The following is a 19,191-nucleotide window of genomic DNA, read 5'->3' as shown; positions in this document are numbered from 1 at the left end:
AAGAAATTACCCATTGGAGATGATTAACCAGGAAACATCGACACGGCTTAACTTTCACACATTACCGCATCTAAGCTCCGCACAATCAATATTGTACCATGTTCATTGTTCTTCATCTCTTAGATTACTTCACAGCATCCCCTCATCCATCTAAAAATAAATACTAAACACACATCATTGATTCCCCCTGACCTGGAGCAAGGTCTCTCTGACTACACACCATTATATGGAATTAATCTACAATTAAATATTCTTTCAATTTTTGCCACTTAAAAAAAAAAACAAAAAAACCTTTTAAAATTCAATAGAGTGTCTCTGACTCCCATCCCGTCCAATCTATTGATGCTTCACTCTTCCCAAAAAGCATCCATTTGAAGATATTTCCTCGATTCCTCGCAGAAGACGTCATCCACCGCAATAAACTAAGCACAATGTGACTGATAAAATGCTACCAAGATGAAGTCACGGCTATTTATTTAGTTTCCAGCAGCATTCACTTTTTATCACATGTAAACAACAAAACAACAAATATTCGCGCATTAGCTTCAGGTGTGATTTTCTGCAAGGGCAAGTGTGATGGACTTACCGAAGCAAGAAATTTGTGTTCAAAGCATTCTTGGAAATTTCAAAAATAAAAGATGAATAAAAGACGATTGTGGGCGGGTATTCAGGAATTGTTTAAAAAAAAAATAAGAAGGATTTTTTTGATCATCTTCAATCTTCATTAGCAAGGTCATTGGTATTGGTTTGTTTTAACGTTCTAATTGATATTTTTGGTAAAAAAAAGTTTTTTATGCCGTGAAAAGTACTTTGATTGAATCTCTGTGTAGCCAAAGAAGCAAAAATATATAAAAATATTGAAATGAAACCCAGAAGAACTCTCCCTATGCGATGCGGTAAGTGATAAAACCTCCAAAAAAAGAACTTTAAATAACTACTCCGAAAAATTTGGATTTTTGAGAGAATTTTTGGCGATTTCTTCGAGGAAAATCAGCTTAAAGAAGCACCATAAACCACTCAAAAACAAAGATAAGTTACTACAATAATAGATAAGAAAAATTATATTAAAAAATTGAAATTAGGAAAAGGAGGGATGAAATAAAGGAATCAAGCAGGAGATACATCTTTAAAATAAAAAAAAGATCTTTAAAAAAATATTCAATTAGAACACAAAAACTTTGAATTTGATCTTATAAAAAAATCTTATTTCAAAAAGAATATTATTTTTCAATAAGAACAATGCTAATATCCCTGAAAATATCAATACAGTGAAATTTAGCCAATAATGAACAATTTTTAATTTAAAAAAAAAACGAAATAACAAAAACAAAAAGTAATTTCCCAAAAGAGAATTCAACTAAAAATTAATCAATAAAATATCTTTAAAAAGAAATTTATTCTATTGTTTTTATGCGGCGTCAAAATGAAATTTTTGTCACACAATATTTCACCCGCTAAAATTGGAGATGAGTTTGAAAAATTAATTGGCATCATTCGTCAATTTGTTGATGTTGAAATTCCATCTTCATTTGCTCAACATGAAGATGATCATCGCTGATCTATTGCCCGTAAGGCAACTGCAGAAAAAAAGGTATTACACACAATATTACCTTCTCCCATGCGCCGTAGAATTGAGCGAAGAAAGGTAGAAAAGAATAATTATGATAAAACGTATCATTGCATTTTATTCTTAAGAGTTATACCTTAAAATATTGCTCATCATCAGTGCGATGGAGGAAAAAAGCCATTCTCCATTTCACATCATCCATCTATCCGCCATCAAAGTCTCTCACACACAGATGGATTTGTAGCTCGTGTTAGGCGAAGGAAGCCACATTGAGCCCCATCATGCTTCCAGCGCAATCATTTCATCAGATCAACTAATTGAAGTCAATTCCATACAATAAAAGGCCTCTAATGAAAGAGCTTTGATCCCATAACTTACTCCCCAAGACATGGTAGGTATACATCGCACCATACAGCAAAGAGAGATGACTTAATAGGCACTGTTCGAAAATATAATATTTCTATTAATATTTCTTTTTCATCATCCTCTAATGAGCTTCTGATTGGCCCGATATATTTTTTCTATGACGATCCTTTTGCCCCCCCTCACTCCCCTATATGTCCCTTCCGGGTTGCCTTTTGAGGAAATTGTGAATAGATTTTTTTTTGTATGATCTGTGAAGATCACTCTGCGTGTGTTACGCCAAAAAACAACTGATGGTGATTAATGACGTGTAATAGAGTTGTTGTCGAAAAATCAAGAATCACCGCCATTCCACAAATTTTCGCCCGTTTCATCACAATCCAATTTGCGATGCGAAGCACCAAATGTGCAAAAGCTCCGTCTCCCAGTGCCGAGGATTGCTTTTAAGGTAATCAAAAACCACTCTTTTTTTCGTGTTGTCGAGAAGAAATTTTATGGTCTCTCCGGCAATTTGCGGTTGTAAATCTGAGATTTAGATTAGAACATCTTGAGTAAAGTGTGACAAATTTGTTTCTCAAAGAGAGAATATGGTTAGAACATCATTAAAAGTTTGCGAAGATGTATTTAGAATGTCTTCTATGCTGATGTTACCAAACTAAATTGCGAAAGGATAGGGAAACTGCGTGGAAAAATTTCAAGAATTATTTTAAGACCATCTATTGCTGATCTTTAATTTAACTTAAAGAATCTACTTACTTTTGTTTAATTTTATTAGCATAACGTCATTCTATGATAATAAACCGGGAAAACCAGAGTGAAAAACATTTTTTTAATCTAACTGAAATTCTAGCTTATTCCGGTGAAAAATAAGTTTTTTTTACATTTCTGAGCTTAGAAAGAATTTTTTGTTTTGTTGCAAAAAAAAATTAAAGTGAATAGACTCCTTTTTGCACAAAACTTTTTGAAAAACATTCTAATGATTCTAATGCTAAAGCCACTCATTAATATCATTTGAAATCTTTTGAAATGAACAAGCATGTACTTAATAAGTGTTTACATATTAGCAATTTTTTTTGTTCTGTATAGCCAGGGGCGTAGTTATAAGGAGTATGTTTGGGTGTCTAAACACCCTGTAAAATTTCACACAGCTATATTATTTTTTTCTTTAGAAGACGAAAGAAATTAATTTTAGACAAAAAATGCATTAAAAAAAGTTTTTTCATTCATTTGAATTCTAAAAAGAGGTAATACGGTTTAAGTAACTATCTCAATATTTATAAACCTCGACTAATAAAATCATTCTTTTAGAAATATTTTTAGCATCCTTTAAATAATTTCTTAAAGCACCCCCAAGAATGTACTTATATTTCTGACTACGCCCCTGTCTGTAACAATGTCTTCTAAATCAATACTTGAGACACAATACTTTATCTAACCACTCTCAGCATTACAAAATCCAATCAAAATCGTAGAAAAAAAAACATAATTTCGAAGGAACATGAATTCATTTGAATCGTCATAAAAGTCAGTCATTGCGGTGATCAATACAAATTATAGAAACGATTTAATGAGACAGATTGCCGGCAAAAGCTCCATGTGCGGAGATTGATGGACAAAAAGCTATCTGACATGCGTAGGGCACAAAAAAGCTGGTACATAGCTCCGGAGGACAATTAGAAGCGATGTGTAATAATGTGTTTTGCAAAAATGGCATAACAATCATGATTTTATTTTTAGAATATTAGCACAAACCATTGATTGAAATACTATATGGGATGATTGTGGTAAATGATGCCAAGAGATCATGTTGAGTGCCGCACGGTGCGAGGCAAAGTACCTACATATTGAAAATGGGAGTGCAGAGGAGAGAATGAAACAACAACCAGCTAAGAGAAAAAAAAGACGTTGAACACAAAAGAGTCTCATCTTGGTGGTGTTGTGTGCTCTTTTGGTCCAACTTTAACAGTTTTCCAATGATTTCATTTTGAGATCTACACGAGATTTTATGGGCATCCTCGCCCATATGTAATTCAGGTGCTCAAACTAAGCGATAGCGGGGTGATGGCGGGACCGCAGAGACGTAGAGTTTGAGGCCTTGAAGCACCCAGGAATGATCATGTTAGTCTGACCTTGCGGCTGTTCTTCTTGTCTCTTCCACACTGTGTTTTATGTGCGCTCTCATCCTGAGTATCTCACTCTCTGCCTCTTTTGCCATTTGTGCCCATGTCCCATGCCTGGAATCCTTCACCCCCACCCGCTATATAGCATTCCGCACAATCATGGCGATATTCACCTCCCTGCATACAGCTCCCCACGGAAACCCAAAGCGAGGGAATTATGGAAATGCCATTTTGCGTTTGAGATCAAGTCCAAGAAACCGCCCAAAATATTTTTCTAATCCATCCACATCGGACACACAGGTAAAGAGAGGTAAGCTAAGCTAAGTCCGTGAAGGAGGAATTCGCTCAGTCGGAACCGCCGCCACGACAAGAAGATCACCTTTGGTTTATTTTTAGCATTTTGTAGGAGAATCTAATACAAGAAGGGTTGAGACAAAAAAATGGGCGACCCTCCAGGATTATTAATAACAGCATCCATTTAGATGCTGTAAGAGCAGGATTGTAAATGATAGTAGAAAAAAAACAATCTAGCGCATCCTCGCGCTGTGGTGGCAACCCATCATTCATCATCATCCGCAATGGCAGGTGCCTAAATGACCTCACCAAACCACCAATTATTTCCTCACATCTAGCCGATTTTTTTCATTCACACAACTCAAAATTGCGGTGACGAAAGAGTATCAGAATCCGAAGAATTACTCCGCATATCCAGGTGATTTAATTGAACTCTATATACTCAATTCAAGGCTAGAAGGTGTATTACTTCCCGACGCTGCTGGATGGAGATTCTCAAAGCAGAACAGTTGACAAATGAACGAAAACATTAAGGAGATGTTCACGGTGTGATTAATTGGACCACCATTCAGGGTGTCGAGGTCGAAAATGTTCCTCCAAAATTGATTGTCGGCTCGAAATGTTCCCAAAACAGCCAGCGAGACCTGGGGTACGATGGTTGCGAATGCTAAGAAAATGAGCTATTCGCCAAAAAGAATTAATTGCTTTTAAATGTGATATCTCACACAGATCTTCAGCAGATTTAAAGCAACAAAGCGGGTAAAGATGAGAAAACGTTTAATTTTTTTTTGTTTCTTTTTCCGAATGTTGAGTAATTTAACCACATATTGAGGAAAGGATGGGTGCCTGACTTGATAGAATATGTATGACAAAAAAACTGTTGAAGAAATAATTTGATTTTCAGACAAATTAGTTAAAACTAAATTTAATTTTATGATTAGAATTTCTGGTTATTTCCTAGAATGAAAATTGCAACAAAAAAGTAAAAGATACCCACATTTAATATGTAAAACATGTAAAGGAAAAATTAATTTAAACTCATGCAAGAATAAATTTAATCAGTGAACAAAACATGTCTGACAACTCTTCACGCACAAAACAACCCAATTTTTCTTAGTCACACCACGGCGTTACGTCATGACCTAGACTCTGGAATTTCTTCATTGTGTACACAAAAATTTCCCAAAAAATCACCTGTGAGACTTTCATTGGCGTGAGAGCTGAAAAAAACAGTGTCACACAGAATCTTCACTTTTTGCCACATTTTTTTTTGCACACTCCAAGCACAGCAAAATTATTCAGGTGTACGATAAATCGAGAATAAATATTTACTTAAGTAAAATTAGCATTTTTCTCTTTGTGACTCCTCGTACTGAGCGAGTGGAAGAAGATGCAGGCACCAGGAGGAAGTTGATGTTGCCATAGAACGAGTTTTTCCTCCTGAGGCGCGACATCCCAGGAAATTGCGCACATTTAATTAATTTCCGTTTAGCATCATGCATTGATTTCCTCTCCTTATTCTCTCGCATCCCCACATGGAGGACGATGCACTGAGGTGAAACATTATCAACTATAATCCCTCCTTGCGTTCAATGCCAATGGTAAGCTTGTTAAGTTCTTTTTTTCTTGCAAAATTGTGCAGAGAGTAAGAAGAAATAAGATGTTGCCATTTATTTTATTTTATTCCTTACATTATACATTGACTATCCCATCACTATATGGTGGATACTGGATTTTAATGCATTGGAATTGTTATTCCAAGAAAATTTTTTCCCATCCACTATGTAGGTACTATTTTTCAATTTATTTTTTTCTTTTTTTTTTAATTAGCATTAAGCGTTAATTCAATTTGATTAGCACAATTTTTTTTATCTTTTTCTTTCCAACATAATCTTGATGTTTTTTTTTTTTAAATTTATCTTTGCTTCATACGTCAATGGTTCTATCAAATTTAATCATTGCATCAGCATAACTATTAGAAGATAATATTTTTTTTATCCACAACACAGCGATAGTACATTATTATTTTTCTACATTTTTCAGTTCTAGTTTGTGGTTGATCAGCATTTGCAGAATCTGCGCAAGTCTGAATGTGCTCTAAGAGTTTCTTTTTATCTTTTTTAGGAACAGCACCGAATGTAACTAGGATATTTCCGAATTTTTGAATCTTTGAGAAAGAAAAAAATTAAATAATTAAAAAAATCTTTTAATGGTAATTTTGAGAGAGTTTTATGTGTCTTGTAAAGTGAATAAAAGAAAAGGGATAGATCTTACATGTTTTTTTAGTGATCTTGAAATTTTCGTCAACGAATCCATAGTACGAATACGAGCAATGAACAATGCACATTTCATCAGTTTTCCCCAAATCTCTAATACAATTTCTCTGAAGTGCTCCAGCCAAAGATTGTTGAACTTGCGAGAAAAAAAATTTAATTCTAAATTATAATAAAGAATAAACAAACATTAAGTGTTCGGAAAACTTATGAAATAAAATAATATTTGAATTTGGCGCGCAATCGAAGTGGTGAATTCGTGTGGTGAAAATAGAGAATGTAGGGAAAAAAGAATGATTTGGCGGCAAAAATGACAGATCGGTTTTGGAAGGCAAGGAATACGGATGCAAACGTGCCTGCTCCGTAATAAAGTGTAATTTATCGCGTATAATTCGGGGAATTTCGCGAACATTTATGGTCCTTCGCAAGAACCAGGACCTATGGAAGTGCAGTGAAGTGATGGTGCTTGGAATCGGCTGCAATTGGGGGGAGAATTGAGGAAGAAAATTTGATTAAGAAAAATCAAATGGCGTCTTCATGATTCGTAGAATTGCAGTTCGATTCCAAGAAAAATTCCACAATGGGTCCTCGGAGCGGCTGTGGGGCCGCAAATAAGAAAGTGTGTCACTCCCGGAGAGTGATATGGTAAATCTGTGAGTACAATTAGGAGTAAAAGACTCCAAAGTGACAAATTTGGCATCAATTTATGTTGCAAATTTGACACGGAGGAACAAAATAGGGGACTTCACCTTTTTTGTCAGTGAAGTAAAAAATTAATAGGGGACGTCACCCATAAAAAGTAAAGTAAAAATTGTGTAAAATAACCGATTTTACAGCCAGAGTTTGAATTATTGGAAAGGATGCCTTAATTTAGGCACAAATGTTGAAATAATTTAGATGCATTTATTATTAATTGCATGTGCAGGCCAATAAAGGTTATAATAGTTTGTCCTAAGTACTGGACAAACTCATGGGGCCAACGTGCAGGCCAATAAAGGTTATAATAGTTTGTCCTAAGTACTGGACAAACTCATGGGGCCAACGTGCAGGCCAATAAAGGTTATAATAGTTTGTCCTAAGTACTGGACAAACTCATGGGGCCAACGTGCAGGCCAATAAAGGTTATAATAGTTTGTCCTAAGTACTGGACAAACTCATGGGGCCAACGTGCAGGCCAATAAAGGTTATAATAGTTTGTCCTAAGTACTGGACAAACTCATGGGGCCAACGTGCAGGCCAATAAAGGTTATAATAGTTTGTCCTAAGTACTGGACAAACTCATGGGGCCAACGTGCAGGCCAATAAAGGTTATAATAGTTTGTCCTAAGTACTGGACAAACTCATGGGGCCAACGTGCAGGCCAATAAAGGTTATAATAGTTTGTCCTAAGTGCTGGACAAACTCATGGGGCCAACGTGCAGGCCAATAAAGGTTATAATAGTTTGTCCTAAGTACTGGACAAACTCATGGGGCCAACGTGCAGGCCAATAAAGGTTATAATAGTTTGTCCTAAGTGCTGGACAAACTCAAGCGGCCAACGTGCAGGCCAAAAAGGGTTTAAAAAAAAAAAAATGTTTAAAGGTTGTCCTAAGTGCTGGACAAATTCAAGCGGCCAACGTGCAGGCCAAAAAGGGTTTAAAAAAAAAAAAAAAAAAAAAAAAAAACAAGGGTTTGAATAGACTGTCCTCAGTTCTGGACATTTTTAAAGGCTATGGTGCAGGCCAAACCAGTTCCTCCGGGAACAAACTGTCATCTGTCATCGATGCTGGACATCAACAGGCCTAAGCGCTGGCCATAATATGTCCTACGAAGGTTGAAGGTTTCGACTAGTCTTTGATGTTGAAAAAAGATTATTCGAAGGTCTACGAAGCATACAAATAGTTCCTTCGGGAACGAAATGTTAATAGTGTTGAACATTTAAGGTGGTTTATTGCTAACCGTACAATCTGTCCGTAGTTCCGGACATTTAAAGGGCGTCGTGCTGAGCAGGATGTTTCCTTTGAGAACACATTTATTCATTATGGAAATATAAAGGACTTAATTGCTGGTCATCGTATTTCTTTGGGAAATTGCTTTCTCAATGATGGATTATTGAGGGCTTTCGTTTTTTATTCATAATACCTTCAGCAATATATTTGAGGGCCTATGTACTGGCCACAATGTGTCCTGTGGGACTGGGAAAGAGTTTAAAGGTCATGAAGTTTCCTTGGAAACTTATTTGTTTAGTGTTTCCTTTCAAATCAAGAAATGGACAACTGATTGAACGTCGGTTTGAAAGAACGTATGGAAAAGTGGCTTCGTTTCAGAGCAATAGAGGGTCTCTGTGCTAGCCAAGAGGATCGTTTCAGTGCAATTGCAGTTTGGTACATCAAGTTGATTGGTCTTAGTACTGACCATAAGTTGTAGCTGAAAACAGCGATCATAGGTTGGTCGTTGTGAAGGTTTCATGTGGGCCTCGAAGCTCACTCGTCAAAGGTTTAATAGATATCCTTCGGGTTTTCAAGTGCTCTTGCAGTCTACTAACTGCATGAGGGGACATTTGACACATTAAAGGATAGATTGAATTCAGAATCGAATGAAAGAGTCGAAGCATTGGCAACACAGAGAGTGTTACTTTTCATGGAAACCAAGAAGGTAAATTATAGTAAAAGTACTGCATCGTGGTGTCCGAAATAAAAAGAGCATATTAGTCGTGTTCTATTGAAAGACATATGATCCAGAGAAGGATACACTCGATATATGTTGATTGTTGAACAAGTGCAGATGTTTAAGGTGTCCCGTCTGCATAAGATTTCGCAAACAAGGTTCAGGTTCTGCACTTTCTGGCTCATACTCTGACTTGATCAGCCTCGCAATCGACGATTAGAGATCTAATGTCACGAGTGACTATTAAATTTAAGGTCGATGGTGTTGTTTTGAAAATGTCCTGATGAAAGTTTCATTGGGGACAAGTTCCCAACGAGGGAGAAGTAAGGAGAGTCGCAAAGGGATATGCAGATGCGCCCACGGGGGGACAAGGGACGGTCATGAAGGATACATACGTAGATGTTGATTCACTAAAGGAACTGGATAATGGCAGTACGAAAGGGATAAAGTGCTTGGAAGAGTCGTACGTGCCAAGGGTGATTCTTGATTAATCTCAAAAGCCCCACGGGTTAGAATAGAATAGGAATGGGATGTTCCGGGTGGATATACGAAAATCTCCATTGTCTGTCTAATGAGGAGATGAAGCTCTCCAGGTTGTCTGAGAACAGCTGATGATCGTGTTATGAATAAGCTTTAGCCAGTAGAGACGCAGTGTGAACTGTTATTGGAGGAGTTGTAGCAATTAATAGAGGTATTCGGAGAAAGGAATGAAGCCGCAGTGGAAGAATGAAAGCTGTTATAGTCATTTGAATGTTCTACCATCGAAATGAGAAAGCTATGAACTTAATGAATTCCTGGATAGGCTTGATCAAGTTTAAGCAGTGTCACCTTTCTTTAAAGTGGACGTGATACGAGTTGCTCACGTGATCAAGAATTCTTGTCAGAAGTTGTGGTAGCGTTTGCCTCACCGAATTTGGCTGACGCAGTCAGGGAGTCCGGTGATTGTAGAAGTGCGAATGTCAGCAGAATTTATGTTCTGATCGGAAGAAGGAATCAGTCGATTATAGTATTGCTCGAGTTAATTATATACATATTCAGCGAGTTCAGATTGAACGGAATGGCCGATATTGGTGTCGAAGCAAATCTAAAAAGAGGCTAAGGTAAAGACAAGTTACAAAGGCAGAATTAGCATCTCGTTGATCGTAAGAAACATTCAGTGAAGAAAACCGTAGTTGAAGGTAATTAAATGACAAGGTGTTAAGTCACAGATCCGGATGGAAGTAGCATTTGTGACACGAGTTGCAAGATTTCCCGTAGGGTTCAGACAGGAGGCGTGTAAGGCAATTAAGCAGATTTGCATTCGTAGGCTGATGCAAATAGAAAATAAATCCGATGGTAAAGTATGCTGCGATTCATATGAAGCCTTTAGGAAGATGTTAAGGGTCGGTGAGTAGACCTCCCGAGTAGCGATTCGGCGGGATCGCTCCAAATAATGTTGCAGTAAGAAGATCTTGCAGGTTGGGAAGTGGAGCCTGAAGTTTAGCATAGCGTCAAACGTGTAGAAGAGGATGTCAAAGAATTCTAAGTATGGTTGGCACTGGCGTTACAGTGGCAGCCCTTGTAGATGATATCAAAGTACGCAGTGGATAAGATTGACAATAGCGTAACTGTGGCTATCGCTAGAGAATTTGACAATAATTACATGAGGTAGATCTATAAATTGAGGTTCTAGAAGATTTCTAAGGGCAAAAGAGACATATTAGAGCTCGTGGAGTCAGTAATGTCCATTGAGCTGAATACATCGAGACATAGTGGATAAATTACGAATTAGAAATTCGACAGCTGGAAGTTGTCGAGAAGCAGTAACATCAATGGAAGCGGAACTCAATAGTGGCTGGAAGCTGAAGAATTTAGTTGTAGAGTGTCAACAGGAACTATGAGGTAATAGCAGTTGCAGAGGAATTTTTTGTCAGCTAGGGATAGTAGCGTTTGACAAAGGAAACAGTTGAGAAGGTTCGGGGAATTTCGCGAACAGCTGTTTTAAAATAATGACCCACATATAACGTGGATCATTATACTGCTGCTTTAACAACATTATTGGGTCAAAAACCGAGATAGGGATACGTCTTTTGTGCGAGACGGTATGGGCAGCCACTCACACATTTGACACCCTATTGCATCACACACATATATATCTTCTCATTTTACGCACCTAACAAGGGGAGCATTTGAGAAAGATGAAAAAAAATACCTCCATGACCACTATTATGGCCACGGAGGTAACTTCTCAAAACACCATCACTACTTGACTCAAAACCAAGCACACTTTTTAGGTAGTCACTATGAAATAGCGACTGCCTTTAGAATAGTTAGATTTGACCATTACCAAATCCAATCTAACAACAGAGTTACTGCGAACCCAAAGCAGCTCTCTAACGTGTCTCGTGTTATTAAGTCAAAGACACATAATACACAACTCTCATCTCAACCAACACATCCATTAAGCCAAGCGGTCACAACCGCGATCAAACCTTTTCTTCAAAACTAAAGTAGAAAAGGGGGATTAACCATCTTCAGGTTATCATGGAACATTTTTATATTTTTAATAACTTCTAAACGACATCTTAAATCAACAAAAGGGTTAAACTAATACGTTTTATGCGCAAAAAGTCGTACACAAGGGAATTAGGGGAATTTTTCTTGTGTGTGGTCAATACAAAACCTTTAATCAAAATTGCAAAAGTTAATTCGCGATTTTAGCAAACTTATAAAAACTCCATGTAGCGGAAACTTTCGCAAATGTTAGCGTTAATAATTGCTAAATATCCCCAAATCAAAATTGTGGGTGATTGTGTACTCAGGGGAGGGAGGGGGAGATTTTTCTATGCGCCAAATTATACAAATGTAAGCTACATTACCAAATCTATAAAGCAAATGTGGGTAAAACAAAAAATCCTTCATTCGAAACATAGTTTCCCGCCTTCGTCTATGTATTCTAATTATAATTTAATTAATCCTTTTCTTATTAATTTATTCCCTAATTAGTTATTGTAACACAAAGATTTATTTTTGCATATGATACACGTGAAAAGCGTTCAGTAGCACTTTAATTTTTTTCTTCAATCAAACTAATCCTGCATAGAGTAGCAGGAAAAAGTATCTTTGAAAAATGGTTGATCGTAAATAATAATAATTTTTTCTTCATGCATTTAAGAGTGCCTGAGAAAGGTATAGCATATGATACACGTGAAAAGCGTTCAGTAGCACTTTAATTTTTTTCTTCAATCAAACTAATCCTGCATAGAGTAGCAGGAAAAAGTATCTTTGAAAAATGGTTGATCGTAAATAATAATAATTTTTTCTTCATGCATTTAAGAGTGCCTGAGAAAGGTATAGCATATGATACACGTGAAAAGCGTTCAGTAGCACTTTAATTTTTTTCTTCAATCAAACTAATCCTGCATAGAGTAGCAGGAAAAAGTATCTTTGAAAAATGGTTGATCGTAAATAATAATAATTTTTTCTTCATGCATTTAAGAGTGCCTGAGAAAGGTATAGCATATGATACACGTGAAAAGCGTTCAGTAGCACTTTAATTTTTTTCTTCAATCAAACTAATCCTGCATAGAGTAGCAGGAAAAAGTATCTTTGAAAAATGGTTGATCGTAAATAATATTGATTTTTTCTTCATACATTTAAGAGTGCCTGAGAAAGGTATAGTATATGATACACGTGAAAAGCGTTCAGTAGCACTTTAATTTTTTTCTTCAATCAAACTAATCCTGCATAGAGTAGCAGGAAAAAGTATCTTTGAAAAATGGTTGATCGTAAATAATAATAATTTTTTCTTCATGCATTTAAGAGTGCCTGAGAAAGGTATAGCATATGATACACGTGAAAAGCGTTCAGTAGCACTTTAATTTTTTTCTTCAATCAAACTAATCCTGCATAGAGTAGCAGGAAAAAGTATCTTTGAAAAATGGTTGATCGTAAATAATAATAATTTTTTCTTCATGCATTTAAGAGTGCCTGAGAAAGGTATAGCATATGATACACGTGAAAAGCGTTCAGTAGCACTTTAATTTTTTTCTTCAATCAAACTAATCCTGCATAGAGTAGCAGGAAAAAGTATCTTTGAAAAATGGTTGATCGTAAATAATATTGATTTTTTCTTCATACATTTAAGAGTGCCTGAGAAAGGTATAGTATATGATACACGTGAAAAGCGTTCAGTAGCACTTTAATTTTTTTCTTCAATCAAACTAATCCTCTAAATTGCATAGAAAAGCAGGGAAAAGTATCTTTGAAAAATGGTTAACCGTAAAACACATTAATTTTTTTCTTCGTGCATTTGAGTGAATCTGAGCAGCGTATTGCATATGATACACGTGAAAAGCGTTCAGTAGCACTTTAATTTTTTTCTTCAATCAAACTAATCCTGCATAGAGTAGCAGGAAAAAGTATCTTTGAAAAATGGTTGATCGTAAATAATATTGATTTTTTCTTCATACATTTAAGAGTGCCTGAGAAAGGTATAGTATATGATACACGTGAAAAGCGTTCAGTAGCACTTTAATTTTTTTCTTCAATCAAACTAATCCTGCATAGAAAAGCAGGGAAAAGTATCTTTGAAAAATGGTTAACCGTAAAACACATTAATTTTTTTCTTCGTGCATTTGAGTGAATCTGAGCAGCGTATTGCATATGATACACGTGAAAAACGTTCAGTAGCACATTAATTTTTTTCTTCGTGCATTTGAGTGAATCTGAGAAGCGTATTGCATATGATACACGTGAAAAACGTTCAGTAGACAAATGAATTTTTTCTTCAAGCATTAGAATGATTCTTTAAAGAGAATATTGTGATTTTTTGCGAAGTCGCTTCGCGTCTAAGTGTGTTTTTTTAATAAAAGAAATACATTTTTTTAGCTAATCTATTTAAAAAAAGATTGAGTTCATGATTTTAAAGTTTTACGATATGTTTTTCTAAAAAAATATTTTTAAAAATTCATAGGAAAAAAAATTCTTAGACGCGGAGCTGCCTTGCAAAAAAGAAAAATTATTTTTAAGATAATAATTTAAAAAATATTCTTATATTATTTTTAATTGAAATTTTTTTTAGCAAGTCAGTAGTTTTTTTTTGTTTTTTTTATTTTAATATTTTTTTAATAAAAGAAATTTTAAATTTTTAAATTATTATGTTTTATTATTTTGGACTAAAATCCTTTAAAAAAAAATATAAAAGAATAAAAAAAAATAATAAAAAATTAAAAATTAAAAAAAAAACTTTTCAAGAGATACCAAATTTATCGAAATCAGAAGAAAAACCCTTTCAAAAAAAAAAATAAATAAAATAAAATAATAAATAAAAAATTAAAAAAAAAAAACATTTCGATACCAAAATCGAAATCAGAAGAAAAACACTTTCAAAAAATAAATAAAAAAATAAAAAAGAAAAAATAAATTAAAAATTTAAAAAAAAAACATTTCAAGAGATACCAAATTTATTGAAATTAGAAGAAAAACACTTTCAAAAAAATAAAAATTAAAAAATTAATAATAAAAAATTTAAAAAAAAAAACATTTCAAGAGATTCCAAATTTATCGAAATTAGAAGAAAAACACTTTTAAGCAAATGAGTAAAAAGTCGTGAATTCTTTTGCGAGAGAGCTAAGAGGTTAACAATATTTTTTTATTAAAATAAATAAGAAAAATGTCGTTTATGTTTTTTGAGTGGGCCCAACGGGCTTGATAATATTTTTGTTTTATTAAAAGAAATTAATACAAAATTTTTAAGGTCATATGACATAATTCGAAATACACTCACTAATTATACATTTCTTCCAAATTTGAGCCCTATACGTTTTGTAGAAGGCGAGATATTGTGGAAAAACCGTTCTGAATGGCGGCGGCTTCGGCCGCCATATTGTTTTCAAGGTCAGGAGATACACTAAAAGACTAAAAATCACTATTTATTCATATTTTCCAAATTTGAGCCCTCTACGTTTTGCAGAAGGCGAGATATTGCGGAAAAACTGTTCTGAATGGCGGCGGCTTCGGCCGCCATATTGTTTTTAAGGTCAGGAGATACACTAAAAGACTAAAAATCACTATTTATTCATATTTTCCAAATTTGAGCCCTCTACGTTTTGCAGAAGGCGAGATATTGCGGAAAAACCGTTCTGAATGGCGGCGGCTGCGGCCGCCATATTGTTTTCAAGGTCAGGAGATACACTAAAAGACTAAAAATCACTATGTATTCATATTTTCCAAATTTGAGCCCTCTACGTTTTGCAGAAGGCGAGATATTGCGGAAAAACTGTTCTGAATGGCGGCGGCTTCGGCCGCCATATTGTTTTCAAGGTCAGGAGATACACTAAAAGACTAAAAATCACTATTTATTCATATTTTCCAAATTTGAGCCCTCTACGTTTTGCAGAAGGCGAGATATTGCGGAAAAACTGTTCTGAATGGCGGCGGCTTCGGCCGCCATATTGTTTTCAAGGTCAGGAGATACACTAAAAGACTAAAAATCACTATTTATTCATATTTTCCAAATTTGAGCCCTCTACGTTTTGTAGAAGGCGAGATATTGCGGAAAACCGTTCTGAATGGCGGCGGCTTCGGCCGCCATATTGTTTTCAAGGTCAGGAGATACACTAAAAGACTAAAAATCACTATTTATTCATATTTTCCAAATTTGAGCCCTCTACGTTTTGCAGAAGGCGAGATATTGCGGAAAAACTGTTCTGAATGGCGGCGGCTTCGGCCGCCATATTGTTTTTAAGGTCAGGAGATACACTAAAAGACTAAAAATCACTATTTATTCATATTTTCCAAATTTGAGCCCTCTACGTTTTGCAGAAGGCGAGATATTGCGGAAAAACCGTTCTGAATGGCGGCGGCTTCGGCCGCCATATTGTTTTTAAGGTCAGGAGATACACTAAAAGACTAAAAATCACTATTTATTCATATTTTCCAAATTTGAGCCCTCTACGTTTTGCAGAAGGCGAGATATTGCGGAAAAACCGTTCTGAATGGCGGCGGCTGCGGCCGCCATATTGTTTTCAAGGTCAGGAGATACACTAAAAGACTAAAAATCACTATGTATTCATATTTTCCAAATTTGAGCCCTCTACGTTTTGCAGAAGGCGAGATATTGCGGAAAAACTGTTCTGAATGGCGGCGGCTTCGGCCGCCATATTGTTTTCAAGGTCAGGAGATACACTAAAAGACTAAAAATCACTATTTATTCATATTTTCCAAATTTGAGCCCTCTACGTTTTGTAGAAGGCGAGATATTGCGGAAAAACCGTTCTGAATGGCGGCGGCTTCGGCCGCCATATTGTTTTCAAGGTCAGGAGATACACTAAAAGATTAAAAATCACTATTTATTCATATTTTCCAAATTTGAGCCCTCTACGTTTTGCAGAAGGCGAGATATTGCGGAAAAACCGTTCTGAATGGCGGCGGCTGCGGCCGCCATATTGTTTTCAAGGTCAGGAGATTCACTAAAAGACTAAAAATCACTATGTATTCATATTTTCCAAATTTGAGCCCTCTACGTTTTGCAGAAGGCGAGATATTGCGGAAAAACTGTTCTGAATGGCGGCGGCTTCGGCCGCCATATTGTTTTCAAGGTCAGGAGATACACTAAAAGACTAAAAATCACTATTTATTCATATTTTCCAAATTTGAGCCCTCTACGTTTTGTAGAAGGCGAGATATTGCGGAAAAACCGTTCTGAATGGCGGCGGCTTCGGCCGCCATATTGTTTTCAAGGTCAGGAGATACACTAAAAGATTAAAAATCACTATTTATTCATATTTTCCAAATTTGAGCCCTCTACGTTTTGTAGAAGGCGAGATATTGCGGAAAAACCGTTCTGAATGGCGGCGGCTTCGGCCGCCATATTGTTTTCAAGGTCAGGAGATACACTAAAAGACTAAAAATCACTATTTATTCATATTTTCCAAATTTGAGCCCTCTACGTTTTGTAGAAGGCGAGATATTGCGGAAAAACCGTTTTGAATGGCGGCGGCTTCGGCCGCCATATTGTTTTCAAGGTCAAGTGATACACTAAAAGATTAAAAATCACTATTTATTCATATTTTCCAAATTTGAGCCCTCTACGTTTTGCAGAAGGCGAGATATTGAGGAAAAACCGCGTAATACATAAAATTCAATATGGCGACGGCCGCCATTTTGAATTTTCAAGGTCGAGTGTACCACCATTCGATAGGGCAATATTATCTGTACCTTGTGTCCAAATTTCAGCCTTCTATCTTTTCTAGGAGCGAAGATATCGAATTATGTCCAATTTCGACAGAGCTTTTTGGAATCGGCCCCACTGTGCGGTGGCTGTATATATTTTTATAAAAAAGTGCGGCCAAACAAGCTTTTAGTGGTCAATTAACAATTAAGATAAAGAAATACGGCTACCGAATCAACGCTTCAGTTTAAGCGTTTTAGTGTTTTCTCTCTGCCTGTTTTTTCCATGCCTTGAAACATTATACTGATTATTCATCAGAGGCTCACTTTATGTATATCTGTACATATTTAAGTATATAAAATATGTGGTATTATGTATCTGAACCATAGACCAATTTATCGTCAGTCTGTACCACTCCTTCGCCTCAATTCTTTTAATCGACACCTCTTTCTCGGATGTGACACATTTGAAGGAAGTTTTGTGTGTAATAAAAACATAATTTTTCATATAACTGTAAGAATATTAATATTATTTTGCCTTCATTTTATATAAGAAATAAAAAATTAATTAATTAATTTAAAAGGAATGATAAAAATATTTATTTTTGAAATATTATTAAAATAGGAGTTTTTTTTATGTTTTATACCTAACCAATCAATGTGTATAATTTACACCTATTGAATAATCTTTTGGTATAAGTTTTGTTGACTTCTTCGCTAAGCATTTAGCGGTGGTGCTTAAGTGAGGAATTCATTGAAGCTCAGCTCGATTGAGATAAAGGCAACACATCTCTCCGAAGCAATTTAAAGCCAAATGATTTTTATTGGTTTCTCCTCATTTGGATTTTGATAGTTCTATTCGATATATATAAATATTCATACTTAACAACAAATTAACTTGAAATGTGGCATGGTCAGTTTTACAGTGTAAACTAAAACCAGTAGCTGATGGATACATGTTAAATGATTGTATAAATTGGAGTTGATAGGATATTCGGCAGAAGGTCAAATTCTCACTGACCGACGGGTTTCTTCTTCACTGAATATTTCATCGATGAACATTAACATAATGGTGGATTTAGAAAAGCACACACAAGTGGCGGGACTGTCATCTGAAATTCGATTCTTTCGGCCCCCTGAAGCGCAGATAATTGTGCATGGAGTGAAAGAATATTTTTTTTATCTACCACTTAGCTTCAATTTAACCATTAAGGCATATAAGACTACGACAAGTTAAATATTGATCTGTTTAACCTTTTGTACGATATCCATATATACACATAACACATTGAATCCATTGAATGGACAAAACGACGTAATAACATATTGTACAGTGAGAGAGTCTGAATCAAACTCCACATCAGCAAGTCCATTGCCCTTAAATACACTGAATAAATCGATTGGGCTGACATCAAATAAATATCATTTTGATCAACTGAGACCAATAAATTAATTTCATCCAACATCAGTCGCGGCATGGGAGTGCAGACAATGCATTTACCATTCTGTCAATATATTCGAGCTACTGTCTCTATAGTTTCTATATATTAGCTTTCTAATATACCAACATATTATTGTTTAAAAGATCCGCTTAAATTAGGATATCTTCGAAGGATTTTCTATTACTTTTGTTGCTAATCTTGTCTTAGCGAAAGGAGTAATTGATTAAAGAATTTTTCAAATTAATAGGAACTTAAAAAAATAAATTTGGGGTTCATCATATTATTTTAACACGATAAAATTCCAAAATAATATTATCGAGATAAGAAATTTGAAA

General features: G+C 35.4%; 1 protein-coding gene and 1 long non-coding RNA gene across 8 annotated transcripts in view; one reads left to right on the top strand and one right to left on the bottom strand.

Moving 5' to 3' along the window:
* The window catches only part of LOC129789278 (homeobox protein DTH-1), a 57,078-nt gene that overhangs the window by 32,111 nt on the left and 5,776 nt on the right, over nucleotides 1–19,191 (top strand). The window lies entirely within an intron of this gene.
* On the bottom strand, nucleotides 6,001–6,751 carry LOC129790615 (uncharacterized). The gene is made up of 2 exons (XR_008750582.1): nucleotides 6,619–6,751; nucleotides 6,001–6,511 (listed from the first exon to the last, which is right to left on the bottom strand). It is a non-coding gene; the product is annotated as an uncharacterized LOC129790615 (long non-coding RNA).

This window comes from Lutzomyia longipalpis, chromosome 1, assembly GCF_024334085.1.
Source record: "Lutzomyia longipalpis isolate SR_M1_2022 chromosome 1, ASM2433408v1".
In the NCBI taxonomy this organism is placed as follows: domain Eukaryota; kingdom Metazoa; phylum Arthropoda; class Insecta; order Diptera; family Psychodidae; genus Lutzomyia; species Lutzomyia longipalpis.
This window is presented reverse-complemented; position numbering and strand designations above follow the sequence as displayed.